Source organism: Equus przewalskii, chromosome 14 (genome assembly GCF_037783145.1).
Source record: "Equus przewalskii isolate Varuska chromosome 14, EquPr2, whole genome shotgun sequence".
In the NCBI taxonomy this organism is placed as follows: domain Eukaryota; kingdom Metazoa; phylum Chordata; class Mammalia; order Perissodactyla; family Equidae; genus Equus; species Equus przewalskii.
In genome coordinates, this window is record NC_091844.1 from 31,044,467 (window position 1) to 31,067,533 (window position 23,067).

Here is a 23,067-nt window from a genome sequence, read left to right on the forward strand (position 1 = left end):
TTATGGAGGTGATTGTTAGGTGATTGTTCTCTAGGATAGATTCTTACATTGCCCGATCCAGTCAACAGAAAGCTTTGAAAATTTATGTGTCCAGGAGTGTTGTTAATCCCATTCCCACTTTTCAGAAAGGGTTCTTTGTGACAATTGCTGTGTAAAGTGGGTCAATACTTTTGGTCCAGCTCGAAGTGGGAATATCACGAACAATCACAGGTCGTAGACCTCTTGACTACTAGTTTCCTCCCCTCGCATGAGAGGCTGCAGTGTTACTGCTTCTGCTCAGTTCTTCAGTTGTGCCTTCTACAAGGCCCTGACCAGAAACACAAAAATCTAAATGTACAGGAGAAGAAAGGAAGTGATGGGTCCAGCAACTATTTCTCAGTGAGCTCTCACTTAACTGGTAAGAGTGGTGGAAGCCTTTCCACAGCATAGCGTCATATCTGAAAGCATCTTACAGAGGCCCCATAAAAAGCAGGAACAGGGGCCGGCCTGGTGGCACAGCAGTTAAGTGCGCACGTTCCACTTCGGTGGCCGGGGTTCATGGGTTCAGATCCTGGGTGTGACCGTGGCTCCGCTTGGCAAGCCACGCTGTGGTAGGCGTTCCATGTATAAAGTGGAGGAAGATGGGCATAGATGTTAGCTCAGGGCCAGTCTTCCTCAGCAAAAAGAGGAGGATTGACAGCAGATGTTAGCTCAGGGCTAATCTTCCTCAAAAAAAAAGCAGGAACAGCAGAACTACCTGGACAAAATGTGTATCAAAAGTATCCACTGATAAAATCAGGGTTATTAGTAATGCTACCTTTTGCAGGCAATATTTTATTAATATATTAATCACCCAACTATTGTAAAGTGAAGGAATAACCCAAACATCCAGATTTTCATGAAATTTTTTGCTCCTTCAGTCTCTTTTAGCATAAACATTTTGGCAGCTACCATTTTTTCCCCCTTTTAAGCAGCACAGTGACGTAGGTTATGACTTTCTGGGTTAAATACATGTAAATACATAAATTAAATACATTTGGGGTGGAAAGTGGAACTAGCATTATTCAGAATGCCTTTTGAGCATTCTTGGCCATTCTACTGTCTAAATTCTGACGATACAGAGGATTAGTCACTGCTCACCAAAAGAGATAGCCTGTTTCCCTCAGAAGGAAAAAGAAATTGGAAAAACTCCTTGAGGTCAACAGTGTATGTGGGTTTCCTCTTTGTTGCTTCCACTCCTCCCTTCTCAGTTTGACCCATCCATGCTCTCTTTTACACTCCTGCTTTATTTTGAACTCTGGGTTAGGGATTTCTGTATGCACAGTCCCAACATATGGACTATTTTAATTGATTCATGTATTCACCCATCCAACTGTTCACTAACATTTTTGTCACTATAGCGGATAGAAGCATCTCTTGCCCTTAATAAGGCTGGATGAGGGAGATAGCCACAGTGACAAACACAATGTAAAAATATGTGAAATAAGTGCTAGAGGTAAGCTTTGGGGTCAGAAAGACTTCCAGCTCTTCCGTTACTTATTGAGCGACCTTGGTCAATTTACTGAACCTCATTGAGTTTCGCCATCTAGGAAGATGTATGTGGCAGCTATCTTTCAAGATGGCCCCCAATGATTCTGTTGCTCATGCCCTTGTGTAATCCTCTTGCCCTGAATGGGCTGGACCTAGTGACTTGCTTCTAACAAATAGAATACTGCAAAAGTCATGGGATGTCCCTTCCATGATTAGGATTCAAAGGACTGACTTGTATCTTACTGGATTTTCTCTATTGTCTTAGCTTACATGCTTTAATGAAGCAAGCTGCCATGTTAGAGAGCCCCACCATAGCAAAGAACTGAGGGAGGCCACTAGCCAACAGCCAGTGAGGAACTGAATCCTGCCAGCAACCATGTGAGTCAGCCTGGAAGAAAATTCTTTCCTAATTGAGGCTTGCGAGGACCATAGTCCCATATGATGCCTTGATTGCAGCCTATCAAACAGGAGACCCAGCTAAGCCAGTGCAGACTCCTGACCCACAGAAACTATGAGATAATAAAAGTTTGGGGGGGCAATTTGTCACATAGCAATAGATAACTAATCCAATGGGTAACATGTTCCTTGCAGAATTATCGCGAGGATCAGAATATACGGTCATGCACCACATAACATTTCAGTCAGTGACAAAGTGTATTTATGGCGGCGGTCCCATAAGATTAGTACCGTAGAGCTTAGGTGTGTAGTAGGCTATACCATCCAGGTTTGTGTAAGTACACTCTATGATGTTCGCACAACAAAATCGCCTAACGACTCATTTGTTAGAACGTATTTCCGTCGTTAAGTGATTCATGACTGTATATGAGAATTAGAATAATGATGATGATGACGATGCTAACAGGGGATCCCAGCTAAGCTTAAATTCATAACCTGACAGAAATGCTACTATTATAAAGATGCCATTTTTAGTGCTTGAACCCCTGAGGAGTAAGAGAGACGAAGACATGGAGAACAGAGTATTGTGTTTCTCGTTCAGGCCCAGACTATGTCTGACTCTGATAGAAAGGGGCTTGTGAGCAAAACTAAAGTAGCAGTTTTGTGAGAGCAAATGAACATGAAATGGTCATTGGGGGCCCAAGCGACAAAATTTAGAAAAGAATTGTGGGAGAGGGTAATTCCCCCCACTTCTGCTCAGATTGGAGCATGGCTGCAGCTATAAAGTGAGGACTGAAGGGAGAGTGCAGTTGTTGCATTCAAGGATTCCAGCCTTGGGAGCATGAAGAGCAGCACCCTTGGCAGGGAGGAAGGGTTCTCATGGAGGACACTGGCCACAGTGGAGGTGACAAGGCCCTCTCACTTCTGCTGAGATTGGCATATGGCTATTTCCATGTTTCTGTTTGGTGAACAATAAGAAAGAGACATGGGGAAGAAGCATAAGCACACTTAATTCTGAGCAGCTTCTGAGAAGCACAGCTGAGGACCTACATCCCTATTAGCCAATGAAATTTGGGTCATAGGTATCTTAAAGGATGTGCAGATTTCTGACAGGCAAAGAAAGGTAAACAGCCTTTCTAAACTGAGGGCACAGCACAAGCAAAGATTCAGAGCTGTGAATGTAAATCACTTCCTTAGGGAAAAGCAAGCAGTGTTTGTGACCAGAGAGAGGAGTACAAAGTGATTAACATTTCCTATTCTGATTTAGTCCCTAGAGCACTGATTCTCAGACTTTTTGGTGTCAGTTTCCCTTTACACTCTTAAGAATTATTGGTGGCCTCAAAGAGCTTTTGTTTATATGGGTAATTCTTTTGAATATTACCTGTATTAGAAATTAAAACAGATAATTTTTTTGAATATTTAGCTTGAAATCATCTAAAATAGCAATAATAAACATACTAACATAAATAGCATACTTTTATGAAAATTAACCGTATTTACTTATGAAAATTAACCGTTTTTCCAAAACACAAAAGAAATAAGTGAGAAGAGTCACGTTCTTTTACACTTTTGAAAATCGTTTTTACATCTGGCTAATATAGAAGACGGGGACTTTCATATTTGTTTCTGCATCAATCTGTTGCATATCACGCATCCCATTGCCCACGCATCCCAGGAAAACTGCACTGTACACTTGTGAGAGAATGAGAGTGAAAAAGGCAAATCATGGTTTGGATTATGAAAATAGTTTTGATCTTCCAGATCCCCTGAAAGAGTTTCAGGGACCCACAGAGGTCCCTGAACCACACTGAAAATCACTGATCTAGACCAAGAGCAGTATGTATTACTGAGAGAAAAAGCCAAAATTTACAAATATAGTAATGATGAGAATAGTATTAATAATAATAATATTGATAGCTAACATTTATTGGGTGCTTACTATGTGCTATTCTAAGCACTCACAAAGACCTAAGAAGTGGTTACAATTATACTTTCTAGATGAGGAAACTAAGGACAAAGAAGTTAAGTAACTTTCTCAAGCTTACGTAGCTAGTAAGCGATGGGGAAGCTGGGATACAACCGCTGGCAGCCTGGCTCTGAAGCCTGTACCATCCACTGCACCATCCTGCCTCTCTGACAGACAAAGCCCTGCAGTATAATTGACAAAGGGCTGAATCGTCCCACTCACCCACCCCTTCTCCCTCCTCTCCCTGCCATTTTAGGTTTCAATGCTCTTTTCTCTTTCCCTGCCTGTTTAGGGAACTCATGTTTCTTTTCACTCTGCAGTAAGTCCTTGTCCATGGCCCGTTGTTCATTATTCCCAGCACTCCACAGAAACTGCTCTCTCCAAAGTCTCCAACGACCTTATAATTACCAGCTTCAGTGGCCACTTTTCAGTCCTCATCCTCCTTGCTCTTTGAGATATGGAATTTATTGACCATTTTCTTTTTTTATTAAAATTTTCTCCTCTTAGTTATTTTGAGACCAGACACTTCTGTTTCTTATACCACTTATTCAATAATTTCTTTTCAGAAAATCCTCTACAAGGTCCTCTTCCTCGGCCTGTCCCTTAAACATCTTCGTTCCTCAGTGTTCTGCCCTAGGCCCTTCTTTCTTCTCATTCTGTAACTTCTCCAACTGCCACATCACTCGCTTCCATGACTTTAATTACTAAATATATACTGTCAACACCCAAAGACATTATTTATAGCCCAGCCCTCTGTCATGTGTCCACATGATGCCTATACATTCCTCAGGCACCTCAAACTCAGTGCGTCCAAATCCTACCCACCATCTCTCCCTTCAGACTGGCCACTCCTCCTGCACCTGGGGCATTACACCACCACCCTCCGTGAGCCGTTCCAGACTTCTGCTTCACCCGTGGCATCTGCCTCGTGGTTCGGCTGGATCTACTCTGACACTTCTCTGAAATGTCCCGAATTCTAGCTCTGGCCCTCCTCTTCTCCCGCCTGGATTATTACACTAGCCTCATGAACAGTTCACTTTCTTCTAGTGCTGACTGCTGACAGTTCATGCACAGCAGCTGGAGTTGCTGCTTTGCATGGCTCTAGGCGCCATCCTTACACTGTATCCCACATTATTGGTCTCCCCTGGAGTTGTTCAGCACTGAGGCTTTGTGTGCACTACTGTTGAAATTTGCCTTCGAAATCCCACATGTGACCAGGTTACTCCCTAGTGTGAAACCACTTCCAGTATTCCCTGTTGCCTTCAGGATAAAACCCAAACTCCAACACGGAGTTCCAGTTATTATGGCTGTGGAACAAGACACTCGAAACTTAGCAGTGTAAAATAATAACCATTTTATTAGACTTGTAGATTCTGTGGGTCTAAAATTTGGGAAGGACATAGGAGGAACGGTTTGTCTCTGCTTCTTAATTCTGGGGCCTTACCTGAGGGTGTCTCCATGGATGGTGCCGGGGCTGATCTGAAGGCTCCTTCCCTCACACATCAGCTGCCTGGGCTGGGTGGAGAAGTTGAGGACTGCTGATGAGGACACCTGTATGTAGCCTCGGCCTCCCCTTGTGGCTTGGTTTCCTTGTAGCTTAGTGGCCTCAGGGTAGAAAGATTTCTGACATGACATTTCAGAGTTCCAAGTGCCAGTGCTCCAGCGAACAAGGTGGAAGCTACGTAACCTTTTATGACAGCCTCTGAGTTCGCACAGTGTTGCTTCTTTCACATTCTTTTGGTTACAAGCAAATGTGTACAAATTCAAGAGGAGGGGTTATCGACTTCACCTCTCAATTGAAAGAGTATCAAGTCTCATTGTAGATAAGCATGTGAGATGGGAGATTTTGTGGCCATCCGTGGAAAATGCAGACTGCCTCACAAACTTCACCAAACCTTGCCTACGACCCCAGCCTCCCCACCTGCCATCTCTTCTTGACCTCTGTGCTCCAGTCGCACAAAGTTCTGTCTGCTCCCTTCTGCACCTCTTGCTTCCACTACCTGCAAACTCCTACACCTCCTCTAAGAGTTAGCTCAAGGGCCACTTACTGAAGGCATACTTAGGCAAGCATAACTGAAAAAGAACTAATCCTATAAGCTTTCAATCAGGAAAAAAAAAAAACCCAAAACAGGTGGCTTTAAAGAGTTAAGCGACATTTTGCAAATGGGAAAAGAATAGAGAGAAGGATCACTCATATAGAATAAAGTCCACAAATAGACGTAAGGGTTTTTGTATTTAATTATAGAATTTTATATTTGATATATGGTGGCTTTTCAAATCAGAGAGTGAAAAGATATTCCATCTAGGAGTCAGCATCATCTAGTAGATAGACATTGGAAAACTAGAAGTTTTTTCACACATCCCTCTTTTTTCCCTGAGTTATCTTCTCTGCGTGTGCTCCTCCCTGGTCCACACTTGCCTGCTCCCTCCTTCTCTCCCTGGTGCTCCTGGACACATCCCTCCCACAGATTCTGCTCCTGCAGTGTCCACACCACCGCCATACAAGGCTACCCAAGTGTATTCCATTCTACTGAAGGATTAGGAAAACTAAAGAAAATTACAATGTGGGAAGGGAGAACTTAAGAGCTGAGTGCAAAATATGATTTTTCCCCCAGAAAACACCTATGATGCTTATTTAGTATATGAACAGTGTTCATTTAACGTGTATTTATTGAGTATGCACCCTGTATTGGGCACAGTTCTAGGTGCTGGGGATAGAATGGTGTAGCAGGTAGTGTTGTGACCCCACCCTCATACCCTCGGGCTTTATAGTGCACACCGTCCCACTTCTAGTTATCAGGATCTGCCCCTCTTTGCCTGTTGACTCTCAGCAGCAGCCAGAACATGGTATGGCCATGGGCAAGTAGGCCCATTAGGCCAGAAGTACATAAGAATTAAGACATCTTAGAAATAGCCCTTATTGGTGACTAATAGGAATTGGTGTATTAATATCTCAGCAACCACACCCCTCACGGTGTATTCTTTGAGGCCCAGAGTTTCCCTACAGGGTTAAGGTCTAGTTGCCCACAGTGGTAACTTGCTTGATAATGCATCCTTTATTGACTGCCTTCTCATCTCTGCCTCACTTCTCCGCACTCCTACTGGTATTTCCTGGGATCATATCTCATATAAACAATTGCACTCAGGTCTGCTTCTTGGGAAACCCAAACTAAGGTAAATGATTAAAAAAATACTTTAAAAAAAGCAAAGTCCTGACCTCATGAAGAAGATAAACAATAAATGAGTAAACAAATGAATAGGTGACTTTAGAAAATGAGAAGTGCCATGAAGAAAAATAAAGCAGGGTAAGAGAGAGAGAAAGTGATTGGTGGGCTTAAGGAGAAGGGATACTATTTACGTAGGGTGGTCAAGGAAGGTGCCTCTGAGGAGGTGATATTTAAGAGAGGCTTAAAGGAAGTGAGGGAGGCAGCCTTGCACATGTCTAGTGGAAGAACATGCTTCTCAAAGTACCTGAAGCAAGAATGAGCTGCATGTGTTTGAAGTACAGCAAGAAGGCCAGTGGGGGCCCTTTCCTCTTTGTCGTCTACACTGACTCCTTTGGTGTTGTCATTCAGTCCCATGGGTTTAAATGCCATCTGTATACTTTCAACTCCCATAGTCATGGCTCCAGCTGGGCCTCTTTCCTGGAATCCAGACTCGTAAATCTAACTATCTACCTATCTCCATTTGGATGTCTAACAGACATCTCATGCTTAACAGGTCCAAAACCAAAATCCTGATCTTCTCCCAAACTTCCTCCTCCCACTGAGATGTCGCCCCCTATCTCAGTAAATGGACAACTCCATCCTTCCAGTCTCCCAGGCCAAAATTATTGGGGTCATCTTTGACCCCTCTCATCCACCTCTTACATCTAATCCAGCAGTAAATCCTAGCAGTTCTGCCTTAAAAATATATCTAGAATCCAGTTACTTCTCACCACCTTCACTGCTACCACCTTGGTCCAGGCCACCATCATCCCTTACCTTACTGGTCTCTCTTGCATGCCTCTTGCTTCTCCTACAATTTATTCTCACCCAGTAACTGAAAAAATCCTTTTAAAATGAAGTCAGATCATCTCACTGAGAGTAAAAGCCAAAGTTCTTGCAACGGCCTACAAGATGCTGCGCTGTCTACGTTCCCGCTTACTGTTCTTACCTCCTCCCTTACTGCTCTTCCTCTTGCTTACTTCATTCCAGCCGTGCGGGCCTTTTCTGCTTTTCCTCAAATATTCAGGTGTGTTTTCATCTCAGGACTGTTGCACTTGCTGATTTCTCTACTTAGAATGCTCTTGCCCCAATTATCCTTCACCTCCTTCAGATATTTGCTCAAGTGTCACCGTGCAAGTGATATCTTCCCTGCCCAGAGCCACTGCAGATAGTTGGGCACCTGGCCAAAGATCGAATGGGGCCTGAAATCCAACCTCAGCACATGACACATGGTAGGCACTCAATAAATATTTGTTGAATAAATGAATGAATGAACAAAAGAATGAACTATTATGAGGCTGGCCCGGTTGCATAGTGGTTAAGTTTGCACGCTCTTCTTCGGCAGCCTGGGTTCACAGGTTCAGATCCCGGGCGCGGACCTAGCACCGCTCGTCAAGCCACATTGTGGCAGCATTCCACATAAAATAGAGGAAGATTGGCACAGATGTTAGCTCAGTGACAATCTTCCTCAAGCAGAAAGAGGAAGATTGGCAAAAGATGTTAACTCAGAGCCAATCTTGCTCAGCAAAAAAAAAGGAGGGGAGGATTATTAAATCAGATACACATGACTCCTAAGTCAGTATAAATCCTTAAAGGGAAAAGGACTTTTCTTAACTTCTTCATCTAGAGCACTCTCCCACCAGTGTGAGGGCCTCGTTATTATTATGCAGATCTCTGTTAGTTTCGCTCCCCTTCCTTGGCTTACAGGTTGTGCCCATTCTGGCTTGCTGAGAAAAAGAAACCCAGTGGCTCTTTACGGTCCTTTCTCAGTTGCACAAAGATTTGGCTAAAGCTGTGGGGATTACTGTAATGCCCTTAATGACTGGATTACATTCTTAGCTCAGAACCACATCTTCCTTGGTTTCTACAAGGGAGCAGGAAAAGGGGTTGTATTATCCTTCCTAAGAAACAGATTATTCTAAGTCATGCTATTGGGACAACTAGTTAGCCATCTGGGAAAAAAAGTTAGTTAGATTTCCTACCTCAATTCCTAAATCAAATGGATAAATTCCAGATGATTTTTTCACTTAAACTTAAAAAATTGAAACTGGTGCTAAAAGAAAGTGTAGTGAATATACAGATGAGAGAGACATTTCTAAGCATAAAACAAAAGTCATAAATCATAAAGGAGAATAGATAAGTTTGACCAAGAATTTTAAAATCTTCTATGTGGGCAGTTAGGAATAAATACAGATGGGGTAAACTATAAAGAAAAACAAGAGAATGATTAGCACAAAATTCTATATAATGGTTACTTTTGAGGAGAAAGTTACCCAGCAATTTTACTTCTATAAATTATCATATGGAATGAATAATACAAATTTCTAAAGATATATTTGCAAGAGTGTTAATACCAGTATTTTTATATTGGAAACAACACAAAAGGTCTGGTTAAATAAATTATGACATATACACAAACAATGGAATTCTACACATGTATTTAAAATGATGTTAGTGTAGATATATTAACATGAAAAATACCCACAATATTTTTCAAATGCAAAAAAGATTAGAGAATACCATGTCTACAGTCGTCCCATCTGTGTGTATGTGTGCACGTGTGTGTGTGGTTAAACAGAGAGGTATGTGGGAGGAACTATTAACAGGGGTTTTCTGTGGATAATGGTGTTTCTGGATACATTTGCCTTTCTTTTCATATTTTTCTGAATCATTGGACATTTATTAATATAGCATATCATTTTGTCAATAAAATAGCTTTTAAAATTTGAAAAAATATTAAAATAATATTTTCACTAATTAAAAATAATTAAACATATCCCATCCCTGTTGACCCATGACTTCCATATAGCCCTAGAACTGTGGTACCCCCTTCCCTCTTCTCAGTCCACCTTGAACTCATGCTGCCCGCCCCACATAGGTTTGGGCCCCTGAGTTGCATCTTACGTCTTTTGATAGAACTACATAATCTCTTGTCCCTTCACTAGAGCCATTCTGGAAACCCTTGTTGGCTGGACTCCTGGCATACTGCCCAACTTCTGCATCAGTAAGAATAATTGGGTGAGAGAAACAGACTATTCTGAAACAAAGAACAGCACAGCGGGGAGTCTAACCCCACTAGATGTTAAAATGTACAATAGAGCAGCTATAGTCAAAATAATGTAGCATCTTTCTATAAACTGGACTATGGGGAATGGAACAGAAGTATGTCAAAATTTAGTTCATGAAAAAAGAGACACTATTAAAATAACTGAATGAGGATTACTTAATGAATGTGATTGTAGTAAATGGTTTACCACAAAGTAACAGCAAAACTTACTGTTCAAAGTAACCTCCAGATGACTGAAAGAGTGAAATATACAAAAGAAGTAAAATAGCGGCTGGCCCCGTGGCCGAGTGGTTAAGTTCGCGCGCTCCGCTGCAGGCGGCCCAGTGTTTCGTTGGTTCGAATCCTGGGCGCGGACATGGCACTGCTCATCAGACCACGCTGAGGCGGCGTCCCACATGCCACAACTAGAAGAACCCACAACGAAGAATACACAACTATGTACCAGGGGGCTTTGGGGAGAAAAAGGAAAAAAATAAAATCTTTAAAAAAAAAAAAAAGTAGTAAAATATATTAAAAAGCAATGAAATAAAACAGAATTTAGTATCAGATCCCAGAAAGAAAATCCTTCTAAGCATTGTTACCATAGAATAAATCTAGTCAGCAAATCAACTTTATGAAAATTTAAATTTGTCACTCAATCCAAAATGATATTACTAAATTTCTATATCTGAAATATATGTGCAGCAAATATGACTAATAAGGAGTTAATATATACCCTCTTCATACAATTGATATGAAAACCTCAGTACTTCTATAGATAAATATTTGAAAACTATACATAGTGAAAAAGATGAAGGAAAGTATTTTTATGATCTTAAGATAGAGAAGGCCTTCCCAAGGAGTACGTGAAACCCAGAATACCTAAAGGAAAACACTGGTAGATTTGACTACATAAAATTTTTTAAATTTCAAATAGCAAAATGAATAAAGTTAAAAGACAAGTGAGAAGAAACTATTTGCAACAAACATCAAACGATTAATATCCATAACATATAAACAGCTCCTGTAAATCAATAAGATAGCATAAAGGAGAAAATGAGCAAAGATATAACAACTCCTAGAAAAAAATATAAATGGCATATATATATATATATTTCATAACCTCACTAGTAATTAAGGACCTTCAAACTTAAGTAAGATAATATTGTTTGATTATCAAGTTGGAAATATTTTTAAAAGATTAAAAATATGTGATGTTATTGTATTGGGGTAAAGCCCAAACTGTGGTAGCTAGTCTCCAAAGATGGCCTCCACCAATAACAAAATTCCTCCCTTTTTATGTATGCTGCTCCTCATATCAAAAAGTGAAGTTTATTTCTCCTTTTATTGAATCTGGGCTGGCCCTGTGACTGCTTTTACCAATAGAATGAAGTGGATATGGTGTTCTGGGACTTCTGAACCCAGGCCTAAGAGAACTAGTAACTTCTGCTTCCTTATTCTTGGAATACTTCTTAGAACCAGTTACTATGCTGGGGGAAACCTAAGGCACAGGGAGAAGTCATATGGAATAGAGCCAAGACACTCCAGTTGATAACCCCAACTGAGCCTGCAGCAACTACCAATCATGTGAGTGAACCATCTTCCAACCCACGGTGACTTTGATCACTAATGAACAGGACCCAATTAATATTTTACAATCTGATCAATCAGATCAGTAATTTCTCTTTCCTAGGGAGGGGATGGAGGAGTTGAGAGGGCCAGGAAAATATTAGTAACTCTAGTCTACCAGCAGTTGCAGTGGGGAATTTATTTGCTTTTAGACATGGTCTTCCATAAGCCCCTGAATTGAGCCCACGTGCCCATCAAATTGTATCCTCGATGGGCCCAGTCTATGATCAGGCTTTGAGACAGGCCCTGTGCACTGCAGCTCCCATCTAGACCTGAAGCTTGCTATCTTTCAGACCTGCCCCCCCATTCTTTACACTGAGGTGACCTAGCCGTGTACCATGCCTTGACCCACCTATAAATGAACCATAACTTCCCACAAGTTCGGACAAGGAGTACAACCTGCTTGGAGCCCACTTATCACTTACTGTGCACAGGAGAAGAAAACTAGTAAGGAGCAAATTGGAGCAGTCAGCTCTCTTTCTACTGGTTAGATGCCACCAGCCTTTGGAAAGGGAAGTCAAGATGCAGTCATCCAACAAAGGATAAATAATGGTCCCTCAGTAGGTTCTACCTCCCATACACACGCTTGAATTCTCCCTGCTTCTGGATTAGGTGAGAATGATCAAGGAGCCTGTGGATATCTGGTTTTTGTCTGCCCAATATCCCTTTTCTGCTGGTGAACTGTCCCTTCCCCATCCTTAGTGGTTCTGGTAGCGTTATCAATCACAGGGCCTTCCCCACGTCCTGGTGTAGGGGTGGGGAGGTGACCGAGGCCTAGACAATTGAGGCTTCCTCCTATGGTCCCCAGTAGTCAGTCAAATGAGTAGGCATGTGACGCAATTATAGCCAATCAGAGTCACTGCATGAGATGTGCTGGAATCATTGTTGGAGAGCAAGGCTCTATCTTTTTCTGGAATTGAAATTTGTGAGATCATAAAGTCAAAAGCTGCACGTGTCCATCTTTCCTACCACAGTGAGAGAACCCGCTTAACAATGAAACTATCACAGAGGAGAGCAGAACTGAGAGAGAAAGAGAAAGAGGGCCTAATGACATTGTTTGAACACCTGGATCCAGCCATGCTTAAAGTTAGTACTAATTCTGGGGCTTTTCAGTTAAATGAGCCAACAAATTCCTTTTTTGCTTAAGGGAATTGGGAGTTGGATTTCTGTCAGTTGCATGTAAAGAGTCTTGAATAGCAAAGGGCACTACCCTTGATCCTTCCCTGATGTCTCTATCTTGAATTCAGTGAAAGGGAGAACACTAGTTATTTACCCTTATCCAGACAAGATATAGTTACTCTTCAGAGCCCTTGAGCATCAATTCTAGGAGGGGGTAAGGAGGGCAGGGCAATTCTCTTCATTTTTCATATGGAGTATCTGAGGTCTAGAAGAGATATGAGGAGCCTTCTAATAATTCAGTAACTATTCCATTCAAAAAGTATATTAAGGGGTCGGCCCAGTGGTGCAGCAGTTAAGTTTGCACATTCCACTCAGGGGCCCGGGGTTTGCTGGTTTAGATCCCGGGTGCGGACCTACACACTGCTTGGCAAGCCATGCTGTGACAGGCATCCCACATATAAAGTGGAGGAAGGTGGACATGGATGTTGGCTCAGGGCCAGTCTTCCTCAGCAAAAAGAGGAAGATTGGTGGCAGATGTTAGCTCAGGGCTAATCTTCCTCCAAAAAAAAAAAAGTATATTGAGTAACTGTTATATAATTAGTACTATGCTTGCCATTATGTGAAAGTACAAGATAATCACCACCATCAAGTATCTCAGGGAGACAAGATTTATATACATGTAACACTTAAATAGCTATCACAGGCTCAACACATTTTAAAGGCCAAAATAAAATGCACAAATACGAGGTACCATAAAAATTTGAGGAATTTTGGGCTTTCCTGGTAAGATGATGAAAAAACCTCAAAGAGGGAGCTTGGAAAGTATTAGCGTGCTGAAATGGTTAGGAAATTTGGCTCCTTAGGGCAAAGGGGCAGGTGAAAACTGTGGAGACCCACAGTTTATTCCATTCCTATTTGTATGTCTACTCTATGCCCCCATAAAGTCTGAAACTCATTGCTCTTATTTATGTTTTGGTCTTTTCCACTCACTGTGTGTCCCTCAAAGAAAAGAACCATGTCGCGTCTCACCAGCAAGTCCCCAGCACCAAGCTCAGCAGCTGGTATAGAATAGATGGTTAGTAGGTGGGTGTTGAATGGAGGGGTGAATGGATGAGGCAGCATCACCTAGATCAGAGCCCTTAGAGACCATTCCTGTTCTTCCTTCCTTCCTAGGCTTCCTGTCCAACTTTTCTCTCTACTATATAGGTGTGATTAATATGTATTTCATTTGCCAAGATACAAATAAGTAAGTGCTAGGGAAGTAACAAATTAGAGTCACTGTCCTACCTATTTCCCTAGGCCCTGAAGTCCTGGCTCTGCCAAGGGCTGCCTGCCCAGGGACAGAAGCTGTTCCCTCTCTTGCCGGCTTGCTGTGCTGACAGCTCTAATTGCTAAATGAACAGCCTGTGTTTCTAGTGAGGAGAGAGATTCTCAAAAGAGTGTTTGGGCTCCCGCAGCCCTGGGAAGGGAACACAGTATTGTGCAATCAGAAACTACCACCTCAGCAAGAGAGGTCAGCTCTGGATTTTCCATTACAGGAGGGTAAATTTGGAACCTGGAGGCATTCTTGGAATTTCGGTTCCCAGAGTGTAGTAGGACCTTTCTGATCATTGGGAATGTAGATGAGCTTTGCTTTCAGAATGCAAGCTACTATATAAAAATAATGGTTTGCAAAAGATAAATTGGGTAGTGGTAGTAGACTTTATGGGCTCTGCAAACATGTTCACGACATGAATTTTTAAAGTCCATCTATAAATAAGTATTTGTTGGGTGTGTGCATGTCGGGTAGATAAATCAAGAATGCTAAAATATGACCTTTAAAGAGGTGGCAATTTTACTGAGGAATAAATCAGGCAGTCATGACGACATAATTAAAAATGCTAGATAGATGTTGAGGATCACATAACAGATACAAGCACTCAGAAGAATAAAAAAATCAGTACTCCCAGTGTCCTTAAAACAGATTAATTTGCAAAGGAATTTAGATTGCTGAGATCGAGAGAGACCTAAGAAACTGCTGGAGAAATTCTAGAACTATTTTATCAGCCATCTCTAATCTCAGATTTACTCTGCAAAGTCTCTTTATATTAAAAGGACCTTTGGCCAAATGTTTCTGGTTAACACTGATAATTGATAACATTTTCACCCATGTAGTCTTGATTTCTCATTAGTGTAATCATTTATTACATAGCTGTATTTTAGTTTCTGATTGAACTATTTATAAAAGCTAATGCTTTAGCTTTCTTAGTTTTAAGAAAAATATTTAAGCAAACAGAAAAGTAGAAAGAATAATACACAGAACAGCCATACACTCATTATTTGAATCCAAAACTAGTTAGCATTTTGTCCTACTGACTTTATCTATGTGCATATATGTTTGTATTTTTAAACCATTTCAAAGTTAATTTCAGTTATCATGACAGTTCATTCTTAAATATTTCATCTTGTAGCTCTAAAAAATTAAGAATATTCTCTCTAATAACCCTAATACCACCATTACACCAACAAAATGAAAAATAATTTGCTAATGGTAACATCCAGTACCCATTTCTATTTTCCCAACTATTCCGAATGTATTTTACAGCTGTTTTAGCTTGTTACTTAAATGGTCATTGAAAGCACCATTAACATTAAATAACTGCTGTTTGTATCACTTCTCTTTAATTATATAATATCCACTCCTATCCTGTGTTAGGTTGACACCTAACACAAAGGAACTTTGGGTATCTCAGCCCTCTTTAAAGTCCTGTCTAGACACTCTTTCCCCTTTTTTGCCTTTGTTGTTCACCTTTCTTTCACCTGGCTCCTGACTTCCTAGCTTTATCTGCTTTTTGTTGTCCCTCAGACTTGACACCATTGCCCTCTCCAGTCTTGGCCTTGGCTCTCTCCTTGACAGTTTTTGGACCCTCCTTCTGGATCTCTTTACCTCAGCTGTTCTACCATACTTGACTGAACTGGTGCCCACATCAGCCAGACTATGCCTTTGAGGTCTACAGGGGTGCGGGACATTTTTGCACTTAGCCCATGGTGAGTGGGGTGGAGGCGGATTTCAAACATGTGGAAGATCTGACTATCACAGTTCAACCATACCAGTCTTGCCCTGTCTTTGCTGTGGCTGACTGCTCTTCTATGGCCTCATTCCTACTCCCATCTCTCCATCTGGCATCTTCAGATTGATGCTTCACTGAACTGTATGTTTGGTACTTGTGCTCCAGTCCTCAGCTACAAGAAGGATTTTTCTGCATTCCAGTTGTACTTGGGCAGAGTCTTCCTTCTTCGAGTAGGTAGAGAAGGGCGAGAACAGGACACACAGGTGCCTGGGGAAGCTAATGATTTGATGCTCCATTAAATCAATGCTTAAAGAATATGTGTCCACTGTTTGTTTAGAGGTGTGGAGAAGAACTATGGGTGGTCACATACCACTAACATACTTGACTCAGCAAAACAAAGGCTTGCAGTTAACTGGACCCACTCTTCTTAAAAAATAGTTGGGGAGAAAAGAGGAAGTAATATTGCTGAGATTGAAATGGAAGGAGGGGAGGGAGAGAGGACAGTAACCCAGAGAACCATTTCATTCCAGCTGTTCTTGGGGCAATGAGCCCAAAGCCGGGCTATTAGTCTCGTGCTTCCCATGCTGTCTGAGTTCCTTGGCCTTTCCAGACTGAAGGCCAACAACCAGAGCATCTCCTGAAGGACTCTGCCTGTACCCACCAACATTGCTTGGTCCCCCTGGAGCCTCAGTTTCCCTGCCACTTCAAAGCCAGAGATTCTAGATGTACACCATCTACAAGGAGGCTGAGGAGCTAACCCATTTTCATCCCCCTCCCTAGTACAAGTGTCCAGTTGAACATATGCCCAGCCTGAGTTCTTGCCAAGCAGCTGCATCCCTCTTCTAGCCTGAAGCTGAAGCTCTTCTCACAAACCATCACACCAATTCCCCAGTGAGACCCAAGTGACCTTTGATTTTTTTTTTTTTTTTGAGGAAGATTAGCCCTGAGCTAACGTCTGCTGCCAATCCTCCTCTTTTTCCTGAGGAAGACTGGCCCTGAGCTAACATCTGTGCCCATCTTCCTCTACTTTATATGTGGGACGCCTACCAAAGCATGGCCTGCCAAGTGGTGCCATGTCCGCACCAGGGATCCAAACCGGCGAACCCCGGGGCCACCAAAGCGGAATGTGCACGCTTAACCACCGTGCCACGGGGCTGGCTCCCCCAGTGATCTTTTTATTTATTTATTTATTTATTTTTTTTAAGGATTGGCACCTGGGCTAACAACTGTTGCCAATCTTTTTTTTTTTTTTCTGCTTTATCTCCCCAAACCCCCCCTGTACACAGTTGTGTATCTTAGTTGCATGTCCTTCTAGTTGTGGGATGTGGGACGCCACCTCAACGTGGCCTGATGAGTGGTGCCATGTCCACGCCCAGGATCCGAACCCTGGGCTGCCGCAGCAGAGTGCACGAACTTAACCATTGGGCCACAGAGCCGGCCCCTACCCCACAGTGATCTTTGTAAAGAACTCCTACCGGGACCACCAAGGCCTCAATACAGCTATCATCATATCCAGAGGCATGGGATATTACTAATGCTCGTTCACTCCTTTCCTACTCTGAAAGCAACAGAAATGACTCATTCAGAAGGCAATGTGATTTATTAGATCCCTGGAAGTTGCTCTATAATCCAGAGGCTGCAGGCCTTGTTTATCTCTGCTCTGACCTTATCTGAGCCACCTGGCATTTTATAGTCTCTAGACTCTGAGCTTATAACAAAGTTATGGGAACAACTGTATCTCAGAGGGACATCAGTTCTGGTAATCTCAATCCTGTGCCCATTTCTCATGGAAGGTGACCCTGATGGAGGTCAAATATTATCCAGGGAATGAGAATTCCAGCCTAAAGTCAGCTTTTAGTCACTGTTTCCTAAAGGCTGTGCATCGGAAGCTAGGGCACACGTCTCATCACAGCCTGTAGCAGCTGCCACATGCAAGGAAGTTCTGTTCACACCAGGCAGGCCGCCTCTTTTTAGTGTTCTGAGTTTTTGATCTCATTCACTCTAGACAGCCAAAACTGCCAGGTGGACACTGTCTCCCTAAAGCTCAGAGAGCATGTGCTCAGGTTAATGCTCTGTCACCATACTTCTCGACTAGTTTTAACTAGCCCAGATATAGTCTACAAAGTACAGAATTAAAAATGACATCCTGTGAATTGCTGCTATGTGAGACTTCCACCTTGAAGTCAAGGAATGCCTGGAAAGCCTGAGGAATTAATACATCCTCTCCAACTCCAGTGCTTTCTTGCATGTTTCTGATCTAGCCTCCAATAGTGGACACTTTCCATATTAGCCCCATCTGCACCTCCATAGCCAATCTGTTAATCGGTGAGACCATCTTCCTCCACAGTCATTTGACTTCTGACCTAGCCCCCCGCTTAGAATGGTGCATCCTTCTCCATCTGAACACTGCCCATCACACACAGTGGTGACCAAACAGAGCATCTCATCCAAAGGCTCAAAGGGAACCTGTCATCAACATTGCTGTGCTTCTGCAGTTCCTCTTCATTTCAGGGTTTATGTTCAATAGTTTGCTCCCTCTCTCTAATCAGAGCACCCCCACCATGTTCCCACATCCCCCTGCACTACCAACCTGAAGCTCCACAAGCTCCACGGTAGTGATGCCCCAACTCTCATGTCCACTTGACATTGAGCCTTCAAACCCCCAAGACCAGCCTGTGGATCAGAAATGGGAGAATAATAAAGACAAGACAAGTATTGCTCATGTTAATTCAGTTGCTTCCCTAGGAATTAACTCTGAATTTTACTTCCAATCTGTTCTCATCCCCATCCAGCTCTTCTCAACTCTTGACTCTTGACTTTGTCATCATTTGAGGATTTGTTCCTGCCCTTTGGATTCACAGAATCAACTTAGTTTTCTGGGCGTGACCAATCAAGTTCTTAAAGACCCTGCCTTATATTCACTGCTCTGGTACATCAGTCATGATGGGTTAGGTCAGGATGTGGTAACAAACAATCCAAAGATCTCAGAGTCTTATTACAACAGAAGTTTGTCCCTCATTCTCTATGGCCAATGAGTCAGCAGGGGGCTCTGCTCATTGTAGTTACTTAAGGGACCCAAGCTGATGGGGGCTCTATCTCAACACCTGCTATGTGATCACTGTGGTCAGAAGAAGATATGGCATATATTGTTCTGGCTCTTAAGGTACCCTCCAGAAATAACACACGTTGCTTGCACTTGCATTTCACTGGCCAAAGCAAATCACATATCTATGCCTAACTTTAGAGGAGGAAGAAAAGTGCAATTTCTCATGAGTCTAGAAAAAATACTGGGGTATTTGTTAATGATCTTAATGACAGATCCAGGACCCACTTGTTATGGCCCATTTGCTTGTCACCCCAATCCAGGCCCAACCCAGTGCCTCAGTCCTCTCTATTACTCCTTGTTCTTGGAAGAAACTTCCATTCCTCCACCCATATTCACTCATCCCACATTTGCTCTACAGCCTGGCTCCTGCTGTCTGCATTGCGCCTCAGATGAACTCCCTGTCCTATGATCTCTACTTTTGCCTCTGATTTTGGTCTCTGACTTCTGGCTTCAGGCCACATAAACATGTGAAAGAGGTGCTCTGCCCACATAATGTGCTTGGAACCCACCAAAGCCAGATTAGTCCTCGTCTGGCCCCCTGCTGACAAGGGAGGTTTAGAAGCCCAGAGTTCCAGACTTGCAGCTGGAGGACAAATACCAAAGCTGTGTCCAAGGAAGGGTGCCAAGGCTGAGGAGCTCAGCCAAATCTAGTCATCATGCAAGGAGCCAGAAGCAAGTAACAAGATCCTGAGACAAGGTCAGGGAGCTGGGGAACATGAGATTAAAGACCAGCAGAGAGGACACTGCAAATAGAAACTCCATAAACAGGCTCCCATATTCACATCTTAGGGTTTTCTAATTAAATGTCTTCAACCAAAGTGATGCCTATATGTTTTACAAAATCCATTGGTTTTAGCAGGTGTTTTTTTTTTAAACCAGGCTTTTAGCAAAAATCACCAGTACACTTCTCTGCCCTTGAGGCAACCCTTTTCAACTTTTTTACGTATTTCTTTCGATATGTGTATATCCTCATATATTAATAACTTGGTTATATATTTGTTCTTGACATTTTTTTAGTGTTAGACGATGTAGGCTATCACCTTTCTCCTGTGAAAATATGGGGAATGAGCTCTCTTATGCTACTCACTACACACTTTCCTTCTCCCTATCCTTGCAATATGGTTATATCCCAAATTTTGTTAAACCCATATTCAGTGTTAAAATGATTATGACTATGTACATATTGTCATAGAGGCAGCAGAGCATACTGATTAAGAGTAAGAACTCTGGAGATAAATTACCTGGATTTGAATCCTGTCTCCACCCCTTGCTGTGTGTGGTAGACTGAATAATGTCTCCTCAAAGATGCCCATGTCCTAATCCCCAGAACCTATGAATATGTTACCTTACATGGTAAAAGGGATTTTGTAGATATGACTAAGTGAAGGATTTTGAGATGGAGAGATTATCCTGGATTACCAGTGGGCCCAATGTAAACACCAGGATCCTATTAAGAGGAAGGCAGAAGAATTAGAGTCAGAGAGAGAAAATGTAAGGAGGGAAGTGGAATTTAGAGGGAGAGAAGATGCTACACTGCTCGCTTTGAAGGTGGAGGAAGGGGCCACAAGCCAAGGAGTATAGGTGGCCTCTAGACTTTTTACCCGTTTTTTAACTTGCCACTTGGTTATCCAGACCTTGCACAATCAAAGGACACTATCAACAGAGAAAAAAAGGCAACCCACGGAATGGAAGAAAATAGTGCAAATCATATATGTGATAAAGGATTAATATCCCGAATAAATACAGATCCTAAAGCTCAAAAATAACCTGATTTTAAAATGTGCAAAGGACTTGTATAGACATTTCTTTTTTTTTTAAGATTTTATTTTTTTCTTTTTTCTCCCCAAAGCCTCCTAGCACATAGTTGTGTATTCTTCGTTGTGGGTCCTTCTAGTTGTGGCATGTGGGATGCTGCCTCAGCGTGGTTTGATGAGCAGTGCCATGTCCGTGCCCAGGATTTGAACCAACAAAACACTGGGCCGCCTGCAGCGGAGTGCGCAAACTTAACCACTCAGTCATGGGGTCAGCCCCTGTATGGACATTTCTTAAAGGGACTATACAAATGTCCAATAAGCACACGAAAAGATGCTCAGCATCACTAATAATTAGGCCAGTGCAAACCAAAACCACAATGAGATGCCACTTCATACCCATTAGAATAGATATTATTTTTAAAAATACAGAAAATAACAAGTGCTGGTGATGATGTGGAGAAATTGGAACCCTTCTATAGTGTTGGTGGGAATGTAAATTGGTGCAGCTGCTGTGCAAAACAGTATGGCGGTTCCTCAAAAAATTAAACATAGATTTACCATATGATCCAGCAATTCTGCTTATGGGTATATACCCGAAAGAATTGAAAGCAGGAACTTGAACAGATATTTGTACACCAATGTTCATAGCAGCATTATTCACAATAGTCAAACTCCATTAACAGATGGATGGATAAACAAAAGGCAGCTTACACATACAATGGAATATTATTCAGCTTTAAAAGAGAATGAAATTATGATACATGCTACAATATGGATGAACCTTAAAGACATCATGACTAGGGAAATAAGCCAGACACAAAAGGACAAATATTGTATGATTCCACTTATATGAGATACCAATAGTAGTCAAATTCATAGAGACAGAAATTAGAATGGTGATTTCTAGGGGATGGAGGAGGGGAGGATAGGGAATTATTGTTTAATGGGTACAGAATTTTATTTTGGGATGATGAAAACGTTCTGGAGATGGATAGTGGTGATGGTTGCACAACAATGGGAATGTACTTATGAACTGTATACTTAAAAATGGTAAAAATAGCAAAATTTTTGTTATATGTATTTTACCACAAGAAAAATAAAAGAGATACTCTTCAAGGATGAAGATTTATCACCATGACAACAGGGAGATATGGGGAAGGATTGATGGACTCCTCTTGTGTCTCTCTCTCCAACTGGTATCATCCCCTATAACTTCATGACTGGTTATTGTCTCCTATCTTTCCATGTGGACTCCTATTTATTCTGCATACCACCACCAGATATTCAAGTAGCTACCTCTCTTCTTTATTGTCTTTTGGCTTCCATAGTTTCTGATAAGAAGTCTGCTGTAATTCATTTCTTCTTTTCTCCTCTGCATGTAATGTACCTTTTTTCTCTGTCTGCTTTTAAAATTTTCTCTTTTTCACTTGTGATATCCAGTCATGAAGTTATAAGACAGTGTCAGCGGTAGAGAGAGAAACAACAGGAGCCCACCGATCCTTCCCTACATCCCATTACCATCCTGGTAATAAATCATCCTTGAAAAGTATTTGTGGTGGTGTAAGGACACTGTATGGACCTAAAGATCCTGTTTTTCAAAGTTATGAGATCATGTAAGCCCCTCTCTCATTGTACACCTGAAAACCACCTTAGGAAAATAAGCAGTGGAGGGTATGGGGAAGTTATCTTTGAGACAGCTTTTTTTTCTGAAAGAGATAAACATTTCTTGTAGGATCCACTTAAATTATTTAATCAGATAAAGCTTAAAACCAGAGTAGGCATCTTAAAATGATCTATACCTAAGAACACAAGTTGGAAACACATAAAGTAATGTGACTAGTGATTCTGGTGGTGTGTAATATAGTGGCCCTGCTTACCAGCTTCCTTCCCACTCTTCACTTCACTTTATTCACATTTCTGTTCACTGCTCCTTCCAGCTCTTAATTAACCATTCTACCTAAAATAGCCATTCCCTCAACCATTCTTAACCTTGCTTTATTTTTCTTTGTAGCGCTTAATCACAACATGAGATTTTATTATTTATTGGTTACTTGTTCATTGTGAGTCTCTTCCACTAGAGAATAAGCACCATGGGTGCATCTTCATTGTCTTATTCATAATATATATCCAGAACCTAGATCGGAACCTGGAACATCATTGCATATGGTCAATAATATTTGTTGAATGAATGAATTTATTTAGTTATGTCTTTATTATATTATTTGTATTAAGTATATAACATTTATTTCACTGTTATTTAATCTGACTTTAACTGCCCTTTTCATT